The sequence below is a fragment of the Vombatus ursinus genome, unplaced genomic scaffold (genome assembly GCF_900497805.2).
Source record: "Vombatus ursinus unplaced genomic scaffold, bare-nosed wombat genome assembly UNPS02014822.1, whole genome shotgun sequence".
NCBI classification, from domain to species: Eukaryota; Metazoa; Chordata; class Mammalia; order Diprotodontia; family Vombatidae; genus Vombatus; species Vombatus ursinus.
The window spans coordinates 3,476,243-3,500,434 of record NW_020954600.1 but is presented as its reverse complement, the minus strand read 5'-3'; the positions used below and the strand labels follow the sequence as shown (position 1 = coordinate 3,500,434).

The 24,192-nt window shown below is 43.5% G+C and overlaps 1 protein-coding gene across 5 annotated transcripts in view; it reads left to right on the top strand.

The window, feature by feature from the left end:
• Window positions 1-24,192, top strand: part of TSPAN18 (tetraspanin 18) — a 233,083-nt gene that overhangs the window by 31,180 nt on the left and 177,711 nt on the right. For 4 of the 5 annotated variants that reach the window (XM_027837870.1, XM_027837864.1, XM_027837867.1 and 1 more), the window contains exon 2: window positions 20,242-20,375. The exons of the other annotated variant lie outside the window; for it this stretch is intronic. The gene's annotated coding sequence lies outside the window, so the exon portion shown is untranslated. The remainder of the gene's footprint in view (window positions 1-20,241; window positions 20,376-24,192) is intronic. 5 annotated transcript variants of the gene reach the window in all.

Sequence of the window (24,192 nt, the reverse complement as noted above, 5' to 3'; positions counted from 1 at the left end):
TTCCTTCCTTCCTTCCTTCCTTCCTTCCTTCCTTCCTTCCTTCCTTCCTTCCTTCCTTCTCTCTCTCCCTGTCTCCCATTACTAAAATGCTACATTAGGGGAATGATGTAGCTATAGATTATCTCTAGATTTTAGCAACATATTTGACAAAATATGTCATGATAATTCTATGAAAGAGGTGGAGAGAAGTAGGGCAGATGATAGTACAACTGAATATCTTCAGAGCTGGCTGGCTCCAACAATAATTAATGGTTCAAGGTCAGTTTGACCAAAGGTCTCCAGTGGAATGTTCCAGGGCTCTACGATCAGCTTTGTTTGACATTTTAATAAATACTTGAGCAAAGATATAACTGCTAGCCTTATCAGATTTGCAGAGTGCCCAAAGCTACTATTGGATGAGAGACTCAGGATCAAGAATGATCTTGGCAGATTAGAGCATTAAGCTGAATCTAGTAAAAAAAAAATTAATTGGGATGAATGTAGAGTCTTAAATGGAGGTTCAAGAACTCAACCTTAGTTTATATGAAAAAAAATATTTGGAGGTTTTAGTGAATTGAAAGCTCAGTTTGAATCTCACTTACTTCCAGTGCTCAAGAAATCTTGGGCTACATTATGAGAGGAGTGCTTTCTGTGAAATCCCCCTCTGATATTTACTAGCTGTGTGACTCTGGGCAAGTTGGTTAACCTCTTGGCACTTCATTTTTTCACTTATAAGACAAAGATAATAATACCTTTCTTGCAGAATTATATGAAGCTCAAACACAATAGGAGTGCTTTGTAAACCTAAAGGGGGAATATATATATATATATGTATATATGTGTAGAGAGAGTTTATTCTATATATATCATGCATATCTTTATTAAAATCATTTATTAAAATGTCAGATAAAGTGGATCATAGAGCCCTGGGACATTCCACTGGAGACCTTTGGTCATACTGACATATACGCACACATGTGACATATACATTGACACAGACATGTACATATGCACATGTATTGCCATATAAACACATGCATGCATGTACAGTGCGTGTGTATGCATATATACACATATGCTTTAACTATTTTTAAATTTTTCTTTTTACTAGACCTGTGATTTTCACAAGTGTTTGGTTCTCCTTGTGAGGAACTTTTACCATTTCAGATCAAGGAATATCACTGATGATCATCATTTAATTGGCTATTGTGATAATTGAATTAAAGGGACTTATTCTCCTTGATTAACCTATTTCTACCTGTGTGTACATGTACACAGAGAAAATTTGAAAGAGGGGTAATAGGTGTGTGTGTGTGTGTGTGTGTGTGTGTGTTGGGGGAGCATCTTCCTGATATTGCAGAAAGGACATGAGATTGGGTATCCAGATAACTAGGATCAATACCCTGGCCCTGCAGGTAATTGAGTGACCTTAGACAAATCATTTCCTTGATAAGGTCTCAATTTCTTTATCTGGACTAACATAAGGTAGTTATATTTGATAGTCTTTATGTTCTCTGCCAGCTCCAGCAATCAATCAATCAATCAATCAATCAATCAATATACATTTACTAAGCACTTACTATGTGCCAGGTTCTATGATGAGCATTCTCGGTTCTATTTCACAAGGGCCTACTCAGCTTTGATATTCTATGTTCTTTGGTGTCTTCTAACCCTGACATTCTGTGTCCTGTGTTCTAAGCCCTCTGACCTCAATCCTAAGGTTCTTTCTAGCCATGAGATTCTATGTCCCTTCCTAGGTCTAACATTCTACATTCTGTGTATGTTCTAAAGTCCCTTCTAGCTTTGATGCTATGTTTTTAGGTCCCTTCCAGCTGAGATGTTCTCAGTTCTGTATTGGAAAGTCCCTTCTAGCTTTGCCATTCTAGAATTTTCCCTCCTAGGTAGAATAGAGCTACAGGGTGAACACCGGTTGTTTTCTTTCCTTTACCTGGATTTCAGAGACCTTTGGTTCCAATGCCCGCTTTCAGTTGTGTATCTGAAATGAACCTCAGAGCTTATCCATGGTGCCTGGTAAATAGTCAGCGCTTAATAAATGTTTATTGGTTCATTGATTAATCCAGTCCTCCTCCATCCCTTTACTGATGGGTTTGGGAAGAAGCTAAGGGCCATAGAAGGTCAGTGACTTGGCCAAACATGGTCGTACCACAGATTAGTGACCAGATTCAGGGCTATCCCTGGACCCGCTCTACTTCTTTCATCTATCCCATAGCTGCCTCTTTGATTCCTGCAAGGTTCTAGGCCTGTTACCTAAGGAAGCATTTCTCCTCTTAGGATAGCCTCACTGCATCCTGATTTCCAAACCCAGGAGTCATGCAACTCTCAGAAACCTCATTTCCATGGTGGCTTAGCAAGCAGTGACCCCCCAGCAAGGAGCTTGATTGAAAATCAATAGCTCTGCTCCCCAGAGCGGGCATCCCTGCTGTCACAGGTCCTTCCACAGCACCAAGAAAGTCCCCCCGGTCACACTGCCTGATTTTTTATTTCTCCCTAGTCAGTGCATGGGTGCAACATGGGAATGAGAAACACTAATGTGCCATTCGTTCATTAGAAGTGAATGAATTAGAAATGTGGCAGTTGATTTTGGCTGAAAGGTGTTGCTGTTAAACAGGGATTTCTGTTCAGTTGTGTCCGACTCTTTGTGACCCCATTTGGGATTTTCTTGGCGAAAATGCTGGAGTCATTTGCCATTTCCTTCTCCAGCTCCTTTTATAGTTAAGGAAACTGAGGCAAACAGGGTGAAATGACTTGCCCAGAGTCATATAGGCAGGAAGTGTGTGAGGCCAAATTTGAACTCAGATCTTCCTGACTCTAGGCTTGACCCTTTATCCACTGCATCACCTTGCTGCCTAGGGAGAGGGAGACCCTGAACCTAACTGTACAGGGCGAGCCTTGAGTAGGCTACTCATTCTCTTAGGGCTTCAATTTCCTCGTCTTTAAAATTAAGGGCTTTTACTCCCTTTATCTGCTCTGATATTGCTACAGGCCCTCATCCCCTTGCGCCTCGATTAGCCTTTTAGTGGGTCTGCCTGCCTCAACTCCCCAAATCCATTCCATTACACTGACAGAGTAATCTTCCTTATAGTACTGGTCTCACCATGTGTCTCTACTACCTCAGTAGTAGAGTGGCTCCCTATTACCTCCAGGATCACATATAAAATCCTGTTTTCTCACCTGACTCTATGCCTTTGTAATGACTGTCCCTCATACCTGGAGCTCTCCTTCCTACTTGCATTTACTTCCCTGACCTCCTTTAAGATCCAGCTTATATGATATCTTCTGCCGGAAGCCTTTCCCAGTCCATCCCCCTTCCTTCCTCTTCTCCCCCCTCCCCACTGCCCCCAGCCAGTACCTTCCCTCTAAGATAATCACCAATTTTTCTTGTATGCATGTTGTGCGCACATAGTTGTTTGCATGTTTTCTCTTCCATTAGACAGTGAACTCCTTGAGGGAAGGGACTGTGTTTTTGACTTTCTTTTTATTTCCAGTGCTCAGCACAGTGCCGGGTACATAGTAGGTACTTAATAAATGCTGTTGCTTGACTAGCTATTTCCTGAAGTCACTCAACTCTATCCCTCTTATCTACAGACAACACTGTCTTTTGGACCATATAATTTAACAGCTATTTAGTGTTTTCCAAGGAGCTGTGGTTTCCTGGGAATGGATTCTCCCCTCTCACTAACAGATACAGCTCACACAGGCTTGGCAAATAATCCTGGAGAGTTGCTGTAGCCAAAAATTGTGCACTTTTGTGATCAGTCTGGTGGTTGTGAGCTGCTCCTAGCTTTCACAGGCTAGTCCTTGTTGAACAGAATTTGAACTCAGGTCCTCAGGCTCCCAAGCTGATACTCTTTCCACTGTACCTGGATGCTCTTACTTAGTTCAATGTCCTCATTTTTTAGATAAGGAAACTGTGGCCCAAGAGGTTAAGTGATTTACTCAAGGTCACAAGATAGTGAGTGGGTATGACTAAATTTGTCCTCTGATTCCTAACACAGAACTCTTTCCGTTGTGCCAAAATGCCTCTGTCTTCTGCCCACACTGGGGGCATTATGATGACCAAAGCATCACTAAAATCATAGAGTCTTTGAGCTGGAAGAGACCTTAGATGTCATTTGCCACTGGTTTTATTCATGTAGGACTGAGGACCAGAGAGAGGCAGCTGCTTAGCCAAGCTCACACAGCTCCTTAATGGCAGAGCTGGCCTTGGAATCAGAATTCCTGCCTCCTCTCCTAGCCCAAGGCTCTTTCCACATGCCTGCTGTGTCCCCAGGTATTTTGGACCCTGATGCTGAGAAACCTCCATCCCTTTGGAGAAGTCTCTAGATTATGGCAGCTGAATCTTTTGCCAGGCAGTCCCAGAAGGACAGTTCCCAAACACCTGATCAATCCAGATGTTACAGCCAGTGACTGGTATGAGGGTTCTCTTTCTGCAGGACTGTGGAGTAGAGTTTTTGGATTCCTGGCAACTTTTTCTTTGTTTTTAATCTAGTTCTTTAAAAAATGGAAAACTTCTGAGCTGTCTCAAGCTGAGTAAGAAGTACCATGTTTGAAGGATTAATCTTGGCACTATGAATTTTAAAGACTTCTTATAAGCTATATTGTAGAAACCTATCAAAATGCTAATGCTTCTGCTGTCTTACCTCCAGCAGATATTTTTTTCCTGGAATTAGAAATATACATAAGTGGGGGCAGACAGGGAAGAATTATAGCTAATTGAGGGGTACTCCTCCACAAGTCCAGATTAGGAGTCTTGAAAATTCAGTTTCTCCTGGGTATCAGACACCATCCTAAACACTCAGAATACAAAAAAGAAAAAAGAAAGAAATATTACCCTGCCCTCAAAAAGATTCCATTCTCTCAAGGGGAAAATATCATGTATGCAGATGAAGAGATACAAAATATATACCAAGTTATAGAAAGTTAGAGAGAAGAATGACTAGAGAGATCAGAAAGTCCTCTGGGAGCAGGTCCCCGAGCTTGGGTTGGTTTTTTGTTTTGTTTTGTTTTTTTGAGGCAGTGGGGTTAAGTGACTTGCCCAGGGTCACACAGCTAGTGAGTGTTACGTGTCTGAGACTGAATTTGAACTCAGGTCCTCTTGATTCTAAGGCCAGAGTTCTGTCCACTGTGCCACCTAGCTCCTGGGCTGGGTTTTAAGGAAAACTAGGGGAGAAGTTTTAGAGAACTTGGGAAAAATCAGTGAGCTAGTTGGAGCCTACTGACTCCTTGGGGAAACTGGCACTTTGATAAGCCTCTGTCTTGGATTTTCCTGCCAAGGGCTTTCATACTAGCTTCGGGGTGGTCTTTTTGAAAGCAGTTCCATTTGCCATCACATGGTTTTTTAATAAAGTTACCCCCCAAGGCATAATATCCTGTGTACATATTTTACTCATTTTCCAGTCTCATCCATTTACACAGTGTTGGATTCCCTGAAAGGCTTTGTCTGTAAGACCCAGAATGTCGAGGAACCAACATCCCTCTCTCCAGCCTTTCCCAGAACCAAATCTTTCATCTTTGCTGAATTATAATCTAATTATATTATGGACAGTCAATCAACAAGCATTTATTAAGCACTTCCAGTATACCAGGCACTGTCTATACAATAACCCCTGCACTCCCGGAGTAAATGTAGGGGAGACAAGATGAAAAATACAAAATATATTCAAAGTAATTTTGTGGGGATGGGGATCCCCACAGCTGCAGGGGACCAGCAAAGCATCATGTGGGAAGAACATGTGGAGCTTGAAGGTAGCTAAGGATCACAAAAGGTGGAAGTAAGGGGTGGGGGTTGTGCATTCCAGAGATGAGGAGGCTGCCTTGCAGAGGACATGGGATGTTTTGTACAAAGACCAAGGCAAGTTTGACTGGCATGGAGCCTGCTTAGCTAGTAGTGTGTAAGGAGCCTGGACTGGGAAAGGCTTTAAATGACAAACAAAGGAATTCATATTTTATCCAAGAGGCAAGAAGGGAGTTATGGAAGCATTCCTGAGTCAGGGATGGTGTGACATGGTCACACCCGTGGTTTGGGAAAAATGGCTTTGGCAGCCACGTGGAGGCTGGATTGTAGGGGAAGAGAGTGGAGGCAGGGAGGACAGTTAGGAGGCTGGGGCGATAATCCAGGCAAGAGATGACTTCTCAGTTATGTGGAGAGATTACCGATGTCCCAGTCACCTTTGCTGGCAACTCACATGTCATCCTCTGCTCCTCGCTGTCTCCCCACCACCCTTCCCTCTGCCTCCATAGCCAACCCATCACCATTACCTTCATAATCTTTCTCAGGTATGCCCCCTTCTCTCCTCTGACACTGCCATCACCCTGGTGCTGGCTCTCATCCCCTACATCTGGATTATTGCTGTAGCCTGCTGGGGTTTGCCTGCCTCAAGTCTCTCCCCACTCCAGGCCATTCTCCACTCAGCTGTCAGTCGTTTTCCCCAAACCCCAGGTCTGACTGTGTCACCCCCTGACTCAGGAAGGCTGCAGCAGTTCCCTTCTTGCCTCTAGGAAGCACAAGTCTGATCATGTAACTCCCATCCCAGCTCCAATAAACCCCAGTGGCTCCCTATCACCTTCATGATAAAGTTCAGAGTCCTGCTTGGCATTCGAAGCCCTTCACCACCTGGCCCCTTCCACCCTTGGCAGTCTTTGTATACCTTACTCACCTCCACGTACTCGGATCCAGTGACAAGTCTTCCTGACTCCAGGGCTGGTGCTTTATCCCCTGTGCCACCCTTTTATCATTAGCCTTTTGGAATTGTCGTGGATCAGCCAGGGTATTATATAAGGTTTAAACTGAACTTTACTGGCCAAATTCTGTATAGGGGGGAAAAAAATCACAATTGATCATCCTTACAATATTACAGTTACTGTGTACAATGTTCTCCTGGTTCTGCTCACTTCACTCTGCATCAGTTCATATAAATCTTCCCAGGGTTTTTCTGAGAGCATCCTGCTCAACATTTCTTATGGCACAGTAGTATTCCATCACAATCATATACTACAACCTGTTCAGCCATTCCCCAGTTGATGGACATACACAATTAACTTAATTAACACCTATTTCTGTTATTTTGTGTTGTGTGTGTGTGTGTTTTATCTTTTCACCTAGATTATAAGCCCCCTGAGGACAAACACCATGTGGCTATATTTGCTTGTTTCTCTGTCTAATTCTTAACACCTCACAGACATTCTTTTTGTAATGCCTAGAAAGCATGGCACTGTCTCTATTAAACGAAGAGCAGATAGACAGTGCTGAGGAGAGGAAGGATAACAATGACAGCTCTCTGAGGTTTACAAAGTGCATTACATGTAGTATTACCTCATTTCATGCTTACATTAGTTTGTTCCATTTGTACCATTTCTCAGCTTCTCAGCCTCCAGCCTGATTCCTGCTTAATTTTATTCCATTCAACATACATGTATTAAGCTTTTACTGAGAAGCAACGCACTCCCATTTAAGAGTTTGGAGAAACATTCTCAGAAAAGTCCAGTTACGTGCTCAAGATTACACACACACACACACACACACACACACACACACACACACGTATAGTAAGTGCAGAGATTCATAATTTGAACCCAGGTCCTCAGCCTCTGAATCCAGCAAGTTTTCCATTTTCCTGCTGGAAGCTGACTGAATGCCATTCCTTCTCTTTGGGATCCCGAGACCTGGGGGTGAGGAAAGCCATTTCTTTGTTCTAGAGAGATGGTAAATGAAGGTAAATGTGTTGAATGCTTGCTGAGGAGTGTGGTGTCTTCCTTAAGGATGATCTCTTGTAGAGTTATCTGGCCCTGTTCTATATAAGTGGTGGGGGGTTGAAAGAAACCAAACAATACAAGAAATTGAGTTTGTCTTGGCCTCGTCACACACACTTTTCTGAATTCATCAGTGATGTGGACAACCTTCAAATCAACTGAATGTTTAGAGGGCTCTTTCTTCTTCTTGGAGAAGCAAGGGGCATCCACCTTCTATTAGGGGAGCATGTGAATACCACTTAAAGCCCTGGTTATCTTCCTTCATTAATCCTCCCTGCATAGCAGCATGGGACCCAGGCATCATTGCACTTACCTGTAATCATGGGCAATTTCAGGCTTCAACAGGAATCTCACGTGGCCCAGTGGAAAAGCTTTGCACGCAGCCAGGGTGTTATTTAAGGCTTAAACTGAACTTTACTAGCCAAATCCTGTGCAGGTGGAAAAAGCCAACTTCTCATGAAGCCCTGGGTCAGGCTGACTTCCTTTCTGGTTGGAGAGAGGAGGGAGGGTATGAGAGAGAAGGCAGGCAGGCGACTGACTCTTGCCATATGGTATTGCTCAGAGGATGTGGCACCTTCTATGGGTAATCGGACTGGTCCTGGTCCTCAAGGTCAGGGGCCAAAGCTCGATCTTCTTTTAGGGACAGAACTCATGTTTCTGACAACTAAAATCAAGGCAGATTGACCAGGGGTGATGCTGGGATCCTAGAGGCGCTAAATCATCCTTAAAGGTTTATAAAAGTCTTTTCCTTGAATCTAAGTGGCAAGAGGGCTCAGAGACCATCTAATGAACTCTCCCCATCACTCCCCACGCTTTAAAATCCCTTCTCAAGCAAACCTGACCACTGAGGATCCTGCTTCTGCCCCAGGAGCACTCACAACCACCTGAGGCAGTCTGATCCACTTTGGGAAGGCTTTCATTGGTTGGAAGTTTCTCCTTCCATCAAACCTGCATCTGTCTCTTTGCACCTGACATAGTTTCTAGTTTGGTCCCCTGGGTCTAGTAATTACAATAACAAATTATACACACACACCTATATGTGTGTGTGTGTGTGTGTGTGTGTGTGTGTGTGTATACACACACACATATATATATACACACATAAAGATCATATACATATCTCATATATAATAACTATATATCATAGCTATATATGTATAGCTCATATATATATACATACATATGAAATTTGGACACACATGTCCTAATTTAAGTCCCACAATGACCATGTTATCATTAGTGTAATACCTTAGCTATGATTATTCCCATTTTACAGATGTAGAGAGGGAGGCTCAGAGAGGACATGACTCGTATTTCAAGTCTAAGTACAAATCCTTTTTTCCTTCAGTTACCTGAAGACAGCTGTGATGTGTCCCATGAAATCTTCCTTTCTCCAGAGTAAATATTCTCAATTCTTTCAACAGGGGATCATATGGTATCATAATGTTAAGGCCTTCCACCATCATAGGTCATCCTCCTATAGATGCTGTCCAGCTTATCAATGTCCTTACTAAGCTATGACTAGATATGTCAGTCTAAACAGGGCAGACAGAACACAGAGGGACCATAAAATTTCCAGTCCTGGACGTGAACTCTTGGTGAGCTTTCAAAGTTGACATTAATTTTATGTGCTACCAGTTATAACAGTTTAGTTGTGTGTAATTTGCAGACCAACTGCCATCTAGACATATCTCTTTTGCCACACCCCCCCCAATCCTGGCCACCATCTTGTATTTGTGAGTTAATTTTTTATATCCAAGGGTAAGACTTTACATTTATCCCCATTAAATGTCCTCTTATTGGATTCAGCCCAGTGCCCTAATCTGTCTCTTGACTCTATCCTCCAGTGTATTAACAGTTTCTCCTGGCTTTGGGTCATTTATAGATTTGAGGACAACTTTTCCCACAGCAATCCTGTGAGGTGGATATTGCAAATATGTATGATTATCCTTATCTTACATGTGAGGGAACTGAGGCCCAAAGAGAGTTGATGACTTGCCTGTTGTTTCGAAGCTGTTGTTGGAAGTAGGATTTTAACCCAGGCCCGGCACTTTGTCCACTGTGCCACCTAGCTGCCCCTAAGACTATTAAGTATTAATATGGTCCCCAGACTCTGGACACCAAAAGTCAACTGTGCCTTCCCAATGTCATACTGTCTCTCCATTAAAATTGTTGCAATGGAGATAAACGACTTGGTTTTCCTTTTCTGTATCTTGATACTTTCTCCTCTCTACCAGCCCCAGTCCTGGTGATGTAGGGCCAGCCTCTGCAGGCTTCAGGAGAGCATTGTCCATGGCACGTACCAGCTCGAGGGGGAGGCAGCTAGGTGCCCTCTGCCCAGATCTCCCATTTCCACCACTCACTGACCAGGCACTGCCACATCCCAATTAGACATTAAAAGCACAAAAGTTAAAATAAATCAAAACATTTCCGAGGAAATCACATCTCGCCAGCAAAGGCTCTTCCGTGACCCTGGGAGGCATAATTACCAGGCTGATCAGAGAGCAGTGGATTTCCAGACTTGTTATGGTAACAGAGTTCAGTAGAGGGGCTGATTGACAGCAGGCCTGTGGGAAGGCTGATTCCCTCTGTGAGACAAGTGCAGGTGTTGAGATGGAAGGGAAAGCTGCCGAAGCAGCTCCAGAAAGTGAGGCCCCTGGCGTTGTTTGAGTTACAGAATGTAGCAGGGACCCTTTCCTGGCTCCTTCTGTCCCCCTGCTTTTCTCCTGCATGAATAATTAAAAAGCAAAACACATGAACAAAACTCAAGATACATCTTTCTTTTTCAGGCTTAGAATGCAGAACGTTCTGTCCCTTGGCCCTGGTTGGTATCAGGAGCATCTTCTTGTGCCCAATGGGAAGGGCGCAATGAGGGGAATGACCCAGAGGACCTGAGAGGCTTCTTCCAGTTCTTTGCCATCTCCTAACGGGTCATCCCAAACCTTCAGGCTGATGGCTGGGCTCAGAAGGGAACCACTGAAGGAGATGCTGGGGGAGGTCAGTGGGGGTGGTCAGGAAAGTAAGCCATGGGGCAGGGGAGAGAATCTTTCCCAGGATCCTAGGGTTTTGAGTGCTGCCAATCAATCAACAAACATTTTTCTTTTCTTCTTCTTCTTCTTCTTCTTTTTTTTTTAGTGCTTTCTAGGTGCCAAATGGGCTGCTGGGTAGTGCAGTGGATAGAGTGCTGGCCTGGTGTCAGATATATGAGTTCAAATCCAGCCTTGGACCCTTACTAGCAATGTGACCTTGGGCAAGTCACTTAACCCTGCTTGCCTCAGTTTCCTCATCTGTCAATTGAGCTGGAGAAGGAAATGGCAAACCATTCCAGTATCTTTGAAAAGAAAACCCCAAATGGGGTCATGAAGGGCTAGACATGACTGAAGTGACTCAACAACAGCAACAATAATATCTATATCTGTATCATTGTCTATACGTATATCTATATCTATCATCTACGTCTAGGTCTCTATCATCTGGATATATATGTGTGTGTATATATATATATATATATATACACACACATATATACACATATATATGTGTGTGTATATATACATACACACACATATCCATATCTATGTATGTATCTCTGTGTCCATATCTATGCCTATATCTATATGTTATCCATATCTATATCTGCATCCATATCCATTTCCATATCTATATCTTTCTAGTCTGGTCTATAGAGATAGAGATATACACATATGCATACATGCAAAATTGTATGTCTATATATGTATGTATGTATAAAATATATGTATATGTATAATATGTGTGTGTATATGTATTTGTTGAATTGGACTGAATTAAATTAGAATTATTGTAGAACATAAAACATCAGAGATAGAAAGGACTCTAGGACAAAAACCAAAACAGAACATAGCATCAGAGCTGGAAGGGAGCTTGGGGATCCTCTAGCATAATCCTCCTCATTTTACAAATGAGGAAACTGAGGTCCAGAGAAGTTAGGTGATTTACCCAGGTTCATACAGCTAGTGAGTACTGGAACTGTAATTTGAACCCAGGTCTCTCTGAACTCTGCCAGTTACCCATTCTCTTTCCACTACACCTCACTATCTCTTGGGGCTCCAGGATTCCCTGACAGTGGTAACTCTAGCAGGATGGTTTCCATCGCTTTGTATGCCTCTGCATCCCCCGAACCAATGCGTGTGGCTCACTTGTCTCAGCTGTCTCAACAAATTTGTTTCAAAGCCTGGGCCTTTCCTTCAGCTTTCCATTTGCTTCTGCCCAAGGGATGCCACGTCTTTCAGAACCAACTACTGCCGTTGTCTTTTGATTGCATATGGAGCTTGTACCAATCATTGGAGACTGACTTCACAGGGGACTGTGGAATGGCTACTGACAGTTTGCTCACTTGCCCATGCTGCCGTAGCCCAGCCCAGCCCAGACCAGCCTAGCCCACTTGTATTTGGATAGATCTGTGATCTCACTGAGATGGGTCTTCCCTTTGATGGTGAAGAATGCATCTCATCCTTGTCTTCTCAACCTTGCGCGTGTCTTCCCACACCCATAGGTGGCATAGTTTGGAAACAGCCAGGAATACTAGAGATGTAAGGACCCGATAACATAGGATGTTAGAGCTAATTGTGGTCTTAGATATTAGTACTTGAAGGAGACCATAAAAAGTCCTTAAATGGAAGAGGTTCTTAAATCTCTTCTCTATCCAACCCATCCTTCACAGAGGTGCCACATTGACACTTAAGTCCAGGTCTTACCATCCCTGTTCAACCAAGGTTCCTCAAGGAGCTCCCCTCTTCAAGAAGCTTCACTGGCTCCCTGTTACCTCTAACAGAAACTGCAACCTCCTTGTTTTGTACGTAAAGCACTTCCCAACTTGGCCCCAACTTTTGCTTCTAGATTTACTGTGTACCATCAGTCCAGCTAAACTTGATTCCTTGCTTGTCCTCAGTGACATCTCCATTTTCTGTCTCTGCCTTTGCACAGGCCTGGAATGAAAGCCTTCCTCACCTCCACCTCTTCGGATCCATCATTTCCCTGAAAATTCAGCTCCAATGCCCCCTCATACACGAGACCTTGGCTAATGTTCCCAGCTCCTAGGGCCTCTTCCTTCAAATTCCGTAGTGTTAATTTGTTATCCATTTTGTTCATATTTATATGTGTGTATTTTGTGTCTCGGGTTAGAATGTAAGCTTCTTGAGAGAAGTAATTGGTTTGTTTCTATAATCATATCCTGAAGGCCTCATAAACAGTAGGCACTTCATAAATGCTTTTTGACTGATGGAGTGATCTACCCAAAGTACTTGGAGGCTTCCCTCCTCTTCTATTTCCATTTGCCCTAATTCAGTCTCTGGGCTATTCATCTATTGTCCCACAGTCTTGTCCCAAGATCAGCTCACCGCCATTCCCATCTATCCATTTCCTAGGTATCTTTTATGCCACTTTTAAAATGCAAATCACTGTTGCTAGCAGGTTAATTAATATGTGCTGTGCTGCTCTTCGTTACCCTTTAAGTTATCTGAATTTTGATACCTCTGGGATTGTGTCATTTCATGATTTTTCAGTTCAATTCTGGACCCAGCTCATTGTCCGTCTAGAGAGGTCATACTGCACAAGGAGTAAAAGAGTCATGGTCATTCAACAAGCATCTATTAAGCATCTTCTATGTGCCAGGCATTGTGCTAAGGGCTAGGATACAAAGAAAGGCAAAAGCATGATCTCTGTCCTCAAGGAGCTTACAGTCTCATGGAGGAGTCAATATGCAAACAACTATGTACATACAAGATAAAAATAATGTAAATGGAAGGTATCTTCAGAGGGAAGACACTAGCTGTGGGGGATGATGGTGGGAGACACAGGGAAAGGCTTCCTACAGAAGGTAGGATTTGAGCTGAATCTTGAGGGAGGACAAGGAAGCCAGGAGGTAGAAGTGACAGGGTAGGACATTCCAGGCATGGGAAGCAGCCACTGCAAAGACACAGGATTGGGACATGGAGATCATAGGATCACAGAGTTGGAAGGCACCTTGGACAGCACCTAGTCCACCATACTTCAGATGAGGAAATTGGCTAAGGGAGTTAAAGGTCCTTACACACAGGGAGTAGGATTTGAACCCAAGTCCATTGACTCCAGTCTCAATGCATCTTCCTGGGGCTGTGGAGACATGTGGAGATATTTACCTGAGAGATCACTCGAGATCTCTGTCACCTTCTCTCAGGTTGGGAATGCTTTGGATTCTGTGCCATGTTACTGACATCTTTGTCAACTGGCCCTACCACGGACCTTACAGGGATGTCTGATTGCTTGGGAATACCACTCTAGTCATGCAGAGAACCTGACTAGAAACCCTTTGATCATTCAAACCTCAGGCTTCATTTGTGTTTTAGCGTCTCTGGCTATCCACCCTCTCCCCCATGTCAACCTTAGCTTTCCTTAATCCTCTCTCCTCCAAAACCCCACGTATTTCCAATAGCCAAGACTGAAATTCACATCTGATACATACTTAATGTATGGGCATCAGCAACATGGCCCTTTTTGTAGACCCAAGGACAATTCTGACCTAGCTGTCCTTCCCCATGCGACTCAGATGTGGCTAAATGGGAATTAGGTCTCGTGTTGTATTCTGGTACTCATAGCTGGTTGGTAATAACTTAATCTCCTCTTGTGCGACAGTGGGGCAGGATCATTCCTCCCAAGACACAAAGCAGCTTGAAACCTACACGGGCAAAGCCTGAGGGGGAGTATCAAAGGAAAGTCATTTGGTTCCCAATAAGGCTCCGACAGGCTCTGCCTGGAATTATAGTGGGATCTTCCCTCACCCCCCCCCACTGCCCTGCAATCGCTCTAGTATGTGACACTGGGCTCTGAAGTCTGACAGGCACCGTTGACGCTAATACTCATCATGTGTCCTTCCTGGAGCTTATAAACCTTCTCAGTTCCAAAGACAGAACATATTTTGGGGAGCAGGTAAATCAGACACTTCAGGCATGCCCATGGGAGGTGAGGGGGAACCGCAGGGGGAAATGAAACATTTGCCCAACACAGTGAAGCAAGAACGTAGGGACTAAACAAATTCCTTCCTCTGCCCAGAAGGACTTTAGCCTTCAGAACATTGACAAATGACATTTAGAGATATTCCCTTGATGAAGTCACTAAGCCCAAATTCAGCCCTGAGTAGGGATGGCTCTGGCTGGTGGCTTGGGCTGGCCTAGGGTCCTTCCAGTGTTATAATAGAGAGGGGGCAGTTAGATGGAGCATTGAGCCTGGAGTCAGGAAGACCTGAGTTCAAATCCAACTTCAGACACTTGCTAGCTGTGTGACCCTAGGCAAATTGCTTAACCCTATTTGCCTCAATTTCTTCATCTGTAAAATGAGCTGGAGAAGGAAATGGCAAACCACTCCAGTATCTCTGCCAAGAAAACCCCAAATGGGATCACAAAGACTCAGATACGACTGAAATGACTGAACACACAACGTAACAGAGACAGATGCCTGGGTCTGAAAACCAGGTCCAAATTTTAAAAGTCTTGCACTTTTCCGGTACATCCTCCAAACATACATATCTACACTGGTGTGCTCTTTTTATAGGATGCTGGCTTAAAAAAAACAATCATTCAATCAATACACATCAATTAAGTGCCAACTATGTGCCAGGTATAATACTAGGAACTGGGTATTCATGCTCATGAATGAAAAGAGGTAGCACAGTGGATAGTCAGGGAGACCTGAATTCAAATCCTGCCTCAGAAACTTACTAGTTGTGTGACTCTGGATAAGCCACTTAAACCTCTGTCTGTCTCAGTTTCCTCATGTATAAAATGAGGATATTAATAGTGCCCACCTCAAAGGGTTGTTGTGAGGATCAAATGAGATAGTATTTGTAAAGCACTTAGCACACAGTGGATGCTATATAAATGTTAGTTATCATTATTATTTTTATTATTATGTGTACATTCTACACAGAAGAGAAAGGGTGCATATTAAAGTATGTGCAGAATAAATATAAAAAGAATGCACATACAGATAAAAAGAGTAGTTAATTACATACAAGACAGGGAAAGAAAGTGTATCATGCAGTAGGTAGTGGTTGAGTTGCGTCTTGTAGGAAAAAAGGGATTCTTAAGGCAGAAGCCTGGGGAGAGGGCATTCCATGAGGCACTGTCATTGCAAAGGTTGAGAGATGGAAAGTCATACATGAAGAATAGAGAGAGGGGAAAATGCTAGTTTGGCTAAATCTGAGTGCAGAAGGGAAGATAATATATAATGTGTTGAAAAAATTGATGGCAGCCAGGTTTTGAAGGGTTTTTAAACCTAATCTTCAGAAATTATATTTTATCCTTGAGACAGGAAGGAGCCACTGGTGTTTATTGAGTATTGGAGTGATATGGTTCAGTTTGTGCTCAAAGAGAATCCCTTTGGCCACTTTGAGAAGGATGAACTGAACTGGTCCATGGATGGGTAGAGGGCCATGAGGCAGGGAGCTCATTGCAATAATTGAGACTCGAGAGGATGAGGGGATGAGCTAAGATGATGGTTGTGTGAGAAGGGAGATCATCAAAGGCAAGAGATGTTGTAATGATAGAAATTGTACAGCTGGCACTTACCAGATGGAGGGATTTTATCCTAGAGGCAATAGAGAGTCATTGAAGATGCTTAAGCATTGCCCAGAATGAGGAGGTAGGGATGCTTGTACCCACGGAAGATTGGTGATCTGTTGAAGTAAATAGGAAATTAATGGGGAAAAGAGTTAAAAAGGAACCCCTAACCTAGCCTCCCTATGTCTAACAAGATTCCCTTGTTGGTATACTATTCTGTTCCTGAGTCTCCCTCATTTTTTGATAATCTACATTTTTCTTTTTTTGAAACTCAGCTAATATTAAAACAGGGGCATTTCATTCTACAAAGAGAAATTAATAAGAGGACTGTGATTTTCTGTCATGTACAATTTCTTTTCTTAAATGTACGTTAAATTTTAAACAGTAGTTACAAAATTATCCTTTTTGGGGCCTCTTCTGAACTTTTTTTTTCTTTTTTTATTCTATGTATTTTGAATGTTTTATTGATTCTCTTAGATCTCTACAGCTATCCACTTCTTTTTTGGTGTCCTGCCAAACAGGAGCCCTTGCTCACAAGTTTACTTTCCATTATCAGATTTTCTTCAATATTTCAGTACTTCTAGGATCTATTGAAAATTGCCAGTCAGTCAGTCAAGAACTTTAATCAAGCTCTTCCTATGTGCCAGGCACTGTGCTAAATGCTGGGGATACAAATACAAGCAGAAAACAAAGGCATCACCTGCCCTCAGGGAGCTTATGCTCTAACACAGGAAGATACTACAGAGAAGGGAGTTGAAAAGGGGAGCTGGGTGACAATACCTGGGATGCTGTAGAGAAAGTCCTGCAATTTGGAGAGGAATGAAACATGTCTGACCTGGCTCAGTGAATAGAGTACTGGACCTGGAGTCAGGAAGACTCTTCTTCCTGAGTTCAAATCTGACCTTAGACACTAGCTGTATGACCCTGGGCAAGTCACTTAGCCCTGGTTGCCTCAATTTTCTCATCTGTAAAATGAGCTGGAGAAGAAGATGGCAAATCATTCCAGTATCTTTGCCAAGAAAACCCCAAATGAAGTCACAAAGAGTCAGACACAACTGAAATGACCAAACAACCACAACAAAGGCCTGGGACCCTTTTTAAATGGAAGTCCTGGGAAGAGACGTCTGGTCGGAGGGAGAAGCCACAGGAGTGAAACTTCCTTCCATTGGCTGGAGGAAGCCTCCAGGATGAAGAGGTTTCTGCATGGTTATTGTTGTTGCTTGTCCTTTGTTCTTAACGAGGACCATGACCTCAGAGAGGTGATACCGTGACATGCGAGTGAACTGGATTTAAGTGAGGCAGGGCTGTGCAAAGTCACCAGCCTCACTTTCTCCTCCATAGCCAGATATAGATCAGGATGACTGGAGATGGTCCAGGATGCAGTGGGGGACCTTGGCCTTTTCAAGCTAAGGTCTTTAACAGGTCTCAGTTTGTCTGAGGCAACGCCCATTCAATGAGTAAGGCTAGGTAGCAAGTGAGGCAGAGAATGGCCTCTTTACCTAGTCAAAAAGAAAAATCAATCTGGGCATGGTAGGAAAAATGCTGAGTGTAGCCTGGAAAGGATTGAGAATCATAATAATGATAACTGACATTTATGTAGTGTTTTAAGTTCTCCAAAGCACTTTATAAATTACTCATTTAAAGACAGTCTACTCTTCATAAATAAGTGACTGGGAAACATGGTTCAGTGGAATAAACACTCGTTTGGAGTCTGAGGGCCTGAGTTCAAATCCTGACTGTGACCTCCTGGAAGTCACTTCTCTCTAGGACTCAGTTTCCTTGTCTGTAAAATGAAGGTCTAGATGACCTCTAAGGTGTCATCTGTTTCTAAATCTGTGATCTTCTGATGGGCCTTCAGGGTTTCTATGACTAAATAGACCTAACCTAGTGGTGATCCTCACTGAACTAAACTGGGTTGGCCCTTGGATGACACACATGGAGTCCATCCATCCTTTAGTTCATCACCGGCTCCATAGCCAAGGCCTTTCCAGCTGGGGAACATCTGCCATAGTTTGATCTGCTGGCATAGTTTCCAAAAGTCCAGGGTCATACCCCTTATCCCATGAGACATCAGAGGAGAAGAGACTTAGAAAGACAAGGGACTTCAGTGACCATCTAATCCAATGTAAGAAAAAAGTTGAGATCGTAGGAAGGGAAATGCCTGGCCTTGGGTCACACGGGTACTATCAGAATCAGGATTTGAACCCAGGGCCACTGCCTCCAGAATTAGACTTCTTTTCACCGGAGGATTAAAATCAGGGGTTTGTTGGAACTGACCCTAATTAGCTAGCTGATTGTTAAATTTTCAGCGTGTGCATTTACACTTTCTCAATTGGCAATGGTTACAAATCAAGGCTGGATTTATTGTTTGGTTGATTGACTAGACTTAAGAAAGTGGTGGAGAAAATGTTAATAATTCAGATTAAACTTAAAAGCACGTCTTACATTTTTGCCCCTGGAGAACTGGTTATAAACATTTACTAGTGCGCCATTGATTAAATTTCATGCTATCCTCCAACTAGCAAGAAAAAATCCAAAGCTAAATAAGTCACCTAATGTATTTGAGTGCCAGTTGCATGCCCAACACTAAGATACTAGATGACCTAGTGGGTCCTTGCCTTCGTGGAGCTTCCACTCTGGTGGGAAAGACAGGACTAAACCCATGAAACAACAGAACACTCTGTACGTCTGGCCCCAATCACATGAGACAGGCTGTAATTGCTGTCAGAGTACGGAGAAGGGGGAGATCCCTCCAACTGCGGCTCTTTGGCCATTTCCAGTAGTTTCCATGTACATTCTCTCTTCGGGAATTGTGTTTCAGCAGAAATCCTTTCACAAAGCATGGGATCAGAAGAGTGTTTCAACTTCCTGGCAGCCCTTCCTGGAGGCTGGATTGGCCCTGCCAGACTTGTGTTTTCTTTGCTTAGGATCTGTCTACCTGATGGGAGGTGAAGGCACAGGAGAGGATGGGGAGTGAGTGAGACACATACACAGCTTGTGTGCCAAGCTCTGCTTTCCTGTGATGACTCAGTTGGAGCCTCTGATTCTGGTCTTCAGTCTTTTGTTGGTGAACTTTTCTCCAGAACTGGAAACGGGCAATAGAGACCCTCTTTCACTGTGGCCGTTGGGTTTATGGAGAGGGCAAGGGAAAAAAGGTCACGGGAACCTAGAGGTTAGAACTGAAAGATCTTCAGGAATCATTCATTCATTTGACACTCGTCCAAGAAATATTTATTAAGTGTTGATGGTGTTTGGAGTACTGGGTTGGGTAGGAGGAGAGATAAGTTTGCTAAGCAATATACTCTGGACTTGGAGTCAGGAAGATCTGACTTCCACTTCACCTTTCTGTGACTGTTTCCTCATTTGTAAAATGGACAACTGACCTCATTGGGCTATTGTGAGGGTCAAGTAAGAAAATGTATGTCAAGCATGCTTATAACATGCTATGTAAAAGTTGAGTATAATTATTGTCATGAGAAACAGCAAAACATAGAGAAGAGAAAGTTAACTTCAGAGTTGGAGGACCTGGGTTCAGGTTCTACCTTTGACACATATTGGTTGTGTGACCATGGACAAATTGTTTAACCCCTCAGTGTTCTGTCAACTTTTTGAGACTATACATTTCTAGAATGCTGGTCAGCATTGGTTATAATTATTATTATTATTGTTATTGTTATTCTCATCCTACCCTAATGGAATTTGTGGTGTGGTGGGGGTAGGGAGCAAGGGAGATTCTCTGGTGAGGAAATCGAGGCCCAGACCAGTTGAGGGTCACTGAGATAGCATATATCCTGCCTAAGTCTCCAGGGCCAAATCCAATGCTCTTTGAAGTCTCCTGGGTTCACTGCTTCCCCACTTAAGCCCCTGAAGGAATGCTTAATTCTCCTCTAATCTTTATGTTCTTTTGTCTCCCTCCCAGGTCTTCTCTCCCAACAGAGATTATCTTGGAGCCAGAGATAAGGAAGGGATCAGGGATCTCCCAAGAAGGAGTCAAGAATCCAGTTTAGGAGCCAGGGAGGTGTCTGGCAGGGAGTGTCTCCGGAGCTGAACAAGGTTGGTTGGAGACAAATTCTGGAAACCTTAGCATATGGCTATGTCTCTTTTCTTGCCTGGGGGCCACAAGGGAGAGATGGCAGTCTCTGCTGTGACTTCACCGTGTCCGGGACACGGGGTGTCTCCCTTTTGCATGCCAAATCAAGCCGAGGATTTGATTCACTGGTTCATTGTTGGGATGGGGACAGGGTTGGAGGAGGTTCCACCTTCTGAGAGCTGGACCTCTTAATGGACCCTGTGATCGGTCTGTCTTAGGATTCTCTTAAAAACTGACTTCTGTCAAGAGCCTTCACTTTCCAGGGAGCAAAGGGTTAGAGAGAATAACGTTCTATTTTGTTTTGGAGAAGGAGCATGTGTAGTATGGTAAATCGTTTGTTGTACTTTGAGTCAGAGTGACCTGGATTCAGATCCTACTGTTGGCCCTTATAGTGACCCTGGACAAAACCCTTAACCTCTCTGAACTTCTTTTTCCTCATTTTCAAAATGGGAATAGTGATCATCCTCGCAGAACCTCCCTCGAACAAGATAATGCCTGGGAAGGTCTAAGCACCGATTTTTAAAATGCTCTATGAAGGCCACTGGTTCTTCTGATGAGAATGGGAGGATATTCTCCCATTGGAGTGTCCATCAGAGGATGGGGGAGTTGGGTTCACCCCATGGGACTTGGATGACTGAGTAAGCTGCCCTCTTCCTCGCGACCTTGGGAACTGAACCTCCCCCCCCCTCCATGTTTGGTCTGTGGTCCCGTCCTGGCAGTACACAGGGGCCCCTTCCTTGTGGGTGATTCTATCAATTCTGTAAAGCTGGTCTGAATTGGTAGGAGTTTCCTATGCCCTGGACATCTCAGGCCTGACAAAAAAACAAATAAATCAGAAATGCAGCAGACACATTTTACCAGGGAGAAATGGCTTGTACACAGATAAGTAAATACCAAAAACAAGATTAAATATAGAGGGGCTTGAGGGCGCTAATGACTGGAAGGAATCAGAAGAGGCCTTGGGTAGAAAATGGCAGCTAGGTGGCGCAGTGGGTAGAGTGGTAGGTCTGGAGTCAGAAAGACCTGAGTTCAAATTCAGCTTCAGATACTTAGCTGTGCGGCTCTGGGCAAGTCACTCAACCCTGTTTGCTTCAGTGTTCTTATCTGCAAAATGAGTCTCATGATTGTTGTTCCATAGGATTGTAGAATTAGAGCTGTACCTCAGAGGTCAACTGGTCTAACCTCCTCATTTAGAAATGAGAATGTGGAGTACTGTGGCTTGATTCCTGGAAAGCCCACCGCAGGGAGTGATTGCTGACTGGTGGTTGCTTTAGTGTTCCAATAGGTACAGGACTGTCTACACTCCACTGCCATCTCACCAGCTGCCCTGGCTTTCCACATCATATCTGCTGCCCTTCCCCTGTCCAGTTCTGGAACTATCAACTTTGTCGCTAGTCCTTTAAAACAGAGGTTTTCAACCTTCAAAAAAATTATTATTTATTTTTAGCATTCTTTTCTTTTTAAATTTTGAGTTCCAAATTCTCTCCCTCTCCCACACTGAGATAGATCCTTAACCTTTTTATGTGTCATGGACTCCTTTAGCAGCCCAGGTTACAAAGTGAGCCCCTCTCAGAATAATGTTTTTAAATGCTTATCGCTAATAATAATAATAGCAATAAAAATGATAGTAATATGACTATTGTTTACCTAGCACTTTAAAGTTTGCAAATCACTTTACAGATATTAGCTAATTTTTATACTCGAAACAACCTCTTGGGAGTAGGTGCTATTATTAGTCCTATTTTACAGATGAATAAACTGAGGCACAGAAAGGCTAAGTGACTTGTCCAGAGTCATCCAACTATGTCAGGATTAGAACTCAGGTCCTACTGATTCCAAACCTAATGCTCTATCCACCGTACCACTTAGATGCTTACGTAGATGTATGAAGGAAACCAATTACATATTGAAATATAGTTACCAAAATATCAAAAACAATCATGGTTCCCAGATTAAGAACTCTTGCTTGAAGAGTGGTTCAGCCTGTTCCTCTACTCACTATCCTGTAAATTTCCAAACTAGAGTACCCTCCCTGGCTGCCACTGTGTTATATTTATTGTCTCCCCCAAGGGAAGGGTTTGTTGTTGATTTCATATTTACATCCCTAGTGCTTAGTGAACGTAATAAGCATGTTTTTCATTCATTCATTTATTCCATCATTCATTCACTCACTCATATATCAATCCATTTGTTTTTTTCCCACTCATTTATTCAGAGAGAAGGGGCTTGCTTAAAGTCACAGATGTAGTATCAGAAGTGGGGTCGTCTGACTCCAAAATCTGTGCTCTTCCTAATGGTACTACATTGATGAGGAAAAAACAAACGCATTTATAAACCTGAAAGCGACCGGTTGCCCTGCGGCTGTTGCCAGGTTAATGGAAGCTGTGCTTTGCTGGCCAGTGTCCTCATCTTCCGAGCTCCTGGGTGTGCCTCTGGGCTCTGGCCAGTGATTTCAGGACCCAGTGGAAGGCTGATGGGAGCACGGGGCTCTCAGCAGGAAACTTGCTGGTAATGCACAGGACACCTGCTGTTTCTCACAATGCCCTCCCAACCGCAGATAAGGCAGGATGCAGACTGGGGCCAGAGCAGACGGCAGACAGGCACGTGTGCTGTAGAGGCCTGCTCTATTTCTGCCTCACAGATAACTGTCTGCATCTCCCAGCAAATGCAAAGGTTTTCACTCCTGTAATCACAATCCCTTTTACAGCATTCGACCTCATCCCCTTGGGAAGCCGCTGAGGTATCCCTGCGTGGAGATGCTGTTGTTTCCCTAATCTGGGAAAGGAGCTGAAGAGAGACCAGGAGAGCTTTACTTTGCCAAAGCATTTGTTCTGGTCTCCTCCTCCCACCCCCGCCCCCCTCCCAGACTGCTAGTTCCTTCCCCCCCTCAAGACTACCTCCCATTTATACTGTGGATCTTGTGGGGACAATTATTTTTGAGTTGTCTCCTCCATTCAAACAGACACTCCCTGAAGTCAGGGGCCATGGTTTTGCCATACATTGTATCCTCAGCATTTAACCCAGTGCCTGGTACATAGGAAGGACTTAATAACTCCATGGCCTTTTTGCAAGAGGTCTTTCTCAGAGTGTCAGGCTGGAAGGCAAAGTGTCCTAGAGGAAAAAAAAAAAAACTCTTGAAATGAAGAAAACCAGAAGGTATAATGGTGCACAGATGTTCCTTCAGGAACCTTGAAGCTTGCAGAGAAACTGAATACTCTGCAGTACCCAGAAAATAGTTAAATACTTTAGATTAAGAAACATGGTATGACTATCAAGCAATGTCTGTGTGTGTGTTTTGTTTCTTTCTTTCGTTTTTGTTTTTTTTTGTCTAGGCAATGGGGATTAAGTGACTTGCCCAGGGTCACACAGCTAGTAAGTGTCAAGTGTCTGAGGCCAGATTTGAACTCAGGTTCTCCAGACTCCAGGGCCGGTGCTCTATCCACTGTGCCACTTAGCTGCCCCTGTTTCCTTCTTGTAAAGACAGTCATAAAGACAGTAATACCATCCTGGTACCTTCATTCCATCGCCCCAACCTTTCAGTTCCTTTTTGGGTATTGTCTTTCCCCGTCAGAATCTTAGCTCTTTGAAGGCAGGGACTGGCTTGTAATCTTTTTGCTTGTTTTTTTTTTTTTTAAATACCCAATGCTTGGCATAGTGCCTGGCACATAGTAATAGATGCTCCCTTCCTTCCTTCCCTCCCTCCTCCCTCCCTCCCTTCCTTCCTTCCTTTCTCTTTTTCTTCTTCCCTTCCTTCCTCTCTTCTTTCCTCCCTTCCTTCCT